Source organism: Galeopterus variegatus, unplaced genomic scaffold, assembly GCF_000696425.1.
Source record: "Galeopterus variegatus unplaced genomic scaffold, G_variegatus-3.0.2 Scaffold1607, whole genome shotgun sequence".
In the NCBI taxonomy this organism is placed as follows: Eukaryota; Metazoa; Chordata; class Mammalia; order Dermoptera; family Cynocephalidae; genus Galeopterus; species Galeopterus variegatus.
In genome coordinates this window covers 230,752-233,754 of record NW_007727718.1, presented here as the reverse complement: position 1 = coordinate 233,754, position 3,003 = coordinate 230,752, and the positions used below count along the sequence as shown (strand labels likewise).

The 3,003-nt window shown below is 38.8% G+C and overlaps 1 protein-coding gene across 1 annotated transcript in view; it reads right to left on the bottom strand.

Moving 5' to 3' along the window:
* FRAS1 (Fraser extracellular matrix complex subunit 1) overlaps positions 1–3,003 on the bottom strand; it is a gene marked incomplete at its 5' end in the record, with an annotated part of 258,570 nt that overhangs the window by 28,343 nt on the left and 227,224 nt on the right. The window lies entirely within an intron of this gene.

Here is a 3,003-nt window from a genome sequence, read left to right as displayed (position 1 = left end):
TGTGGGGGAGGACTTATTTGGTCATTATGAAGTTAATCTGATCTTTTGAACAGGAATAATTTAATTAGTCTTTAGAACTCTTTGGCACTCTTTCCTTTTTTCTGGCTCTTTCATCCTGAGGGCCCCCAAAGTTGCTCTTTGATTGCTAGACTTCTTCCCAGATCTGCATGTGCTGAGATTTTTGACTCTTTCAACCTGGTCAAAATTTATCTGTCCTTCACGCCACCTTTCAGGACATTGCTAGGTGACAGTCTCTTGCTTTGCCCCTTTCTCCTACCTCATTGGCCCTCTTCCTCAGTCCCTTCCTTGTCTGCCTCCTTCTGATAGGCGAGGGCTCTTCAAGACTCTCTTCTGAGACTTCTACTGTTCTCCCTCCATAATTTCATCCGAGGTGATCTCAGTCTTGTCATTGAGTGCATTTGCCATCTTAAAGGTAGTGATGATACATTTAACTCTCTAATTCAGATTTCTCCTCTGAGCACAGGAAACACATATCTGGTGGCTGAATGGCAGCTCTACTTGGCTGTCTCAAGGATACCTCAAATCCAACATGCTCTTCTCTCACAAACTTGACCTTCCTTCTAGTGTTCCTATCTCACTGAATGGCCACACGAGAGGTATCAGCCTCCTAATTGGCCTCCCTGGAGTACCTCTTAGTTCCCACTAATCTATTCTATATGCTGTGATCCATGAGCTAGTGTAATTTTTAAAAACTCAAATTTGTTTAAGATCTTTCTGTGATTTCCCATAGCTACTAGAGTGAAGAACAACATTTTTGACGTGATTATAAAGCTCTGACCTCTGCCTATTTCTCCAGCTTCATCTCCTGCTACTCTCCCCCTTCCCTCTCTTTCTGGGATCTAGCCAGACTGGCCTTCTGTAAGTCTCCTGATCAGTTTTCTACTGCATGATCTCTATTGCCTTAGGACTCATTTACTCAACAAATATTCACTGAGAAGTTGCTATACGATACACTTATGGATAGCAAAACATCTGGGCAAGTGGTCCCAGGGAGAAATACACTGTGGTCTTTTTATTTTGTTTTGTCTGTTTTTTTTTGGTTTCTGAGCCTTTGAAAGGTTCATCCCAGACTTGACTTGACAACTGTTATATATATATATATATATATACACACACACACACACACATACACACACACATACACAGTAGAATACTATTCAGCCTTAAAAAAGAAGATTTTGCCATTTGCAGCCACATGGATGAACCTGGAGGACATTATGCTAGGTGAAGTAAGCCATGCACAGAAAGACAAATACTGCATGATCTCACTTATATGTAGAATCTAAAAAAAAAAAAAAAAATTTGAATACACAGAAACAAAGAGAACAGTGGCTACCAAGGACAGGAGGAGGAGGATGTGGGGAGATGTACATCAAAGGGTGCAAAGTTGCAGTTATGTAGGATCAACAAGTCTAGAGATACAATGTGGGCATGAGGACTACAGGTATTGACACTGAATTTTATACTGAAAATATGCTGAGAGAGCAGATTTCAGGTGCTCCACCACACACACACACAAAAGATAGTTATGTGAGGAAATGGATATGTTAATTTGCTTGACTGTAGTAATTATTTACTATGCATATATATATCAAAACATCATGGTGCATACTTTAAATACATATGATAAAAAGGGAGAAAGGAGGGAAGGAAGGAAGGAAGGAAGGAAGACAGTTGTAGAAGGCCTCAGATAGAGGGAAACATTCATGCAAAGGCTTGAAGGTGGCCAGGGAGTGAGGCATGTGGCCTCCTNCCCAGAAAGCAATCACACAAACTTATAAATTCTACCCATGGAAGCAATTTTCACTGAAGTCCATTAAAAATTAAAGAAGATTTTTCCATTAAACTTTTCTTAATTAGCTGCCAACACTTTATTTATATATTTATACGTGGACTTAGCCCCCAAAGGATTTGAGGCCTCTTACAAAAATGCATGCAATACAATGGTATTAAGTAGATAACTGAAGAAATAAAGATAAAGCAAAAGGAAACTAGGGTAAAAGGTATTAGTTACTAATTCATTGCAAGAAGGAAAACTGAAGCATAAAGTCGTAAATTTGATATCCGTTAAAAATGTATATTTTGCTCAAATTGAAACACCTCTATGGTTTTGTTGAACACAGAATTAGAGACTTACGAACAACAAACTATTGAGTCGTGCCATTTTACCTTTTTTAATCGTACAGAAGATGATTTAAATTTGGGCTACGTTATGTTGCAAAAGAACTGATCTTCTGGCCTTTCTGAATAAGTTGTGCCAAAGACAATGGGTATGAGTGACCCTGCTTTATCTGAAGTCTCCTGTCTATGCCTAATAGTGTTCCTCTGCTATTATCATCCCAGTGAAGCACTTGTAATAGTGGGAGCAAATTTGGGTTGAACAGGAAAATCTAGAGACATTCAGTTTGCAAGAAATCTCTGATTTCCAAAACTATTTAGTGGCCTAATTTTAGTCAAAAATCATTGAGTGCTTATTATATACCAGATACTGTGTTGAGCCTAAATCTGAACTGCATTCAGCTCTCTTTGGGAAGAGGACAAACTTCATCAGTGGGATGAACTACCACAGTGGACTGACTGCTCCTGAGGTTGGGGAAACATCACTGCTCGCTGCTCTCTGATGGTGGCAGCGGTGTTGGTCTGGTCTTCAAGCTCTTTGAGGACAGCAATTGCATTGTGATCTTCTTTTCATGTCCTTCCACAGGTCTTTGTAAAACACCAATCACTCAATAATCATTCTATTCTTTTATTTAATAATTGATCCCTACTATGTGCCACCCATGTGCTTTGCCATTTTGGAATATGCAAATGTGGTAGAAACCTTGGTCCACATCCTTCAGGAGTTTATATCTTAATACCTATTGAATGACTGAAGATATGTGAAAAGAATAGTAATCAGTTAATGGTACCTACCTAGAATCTTTGACTTTATCATTTATAGATCACATTTGTCAATAACCTTGTCAAGTAGCTATGTAAAAA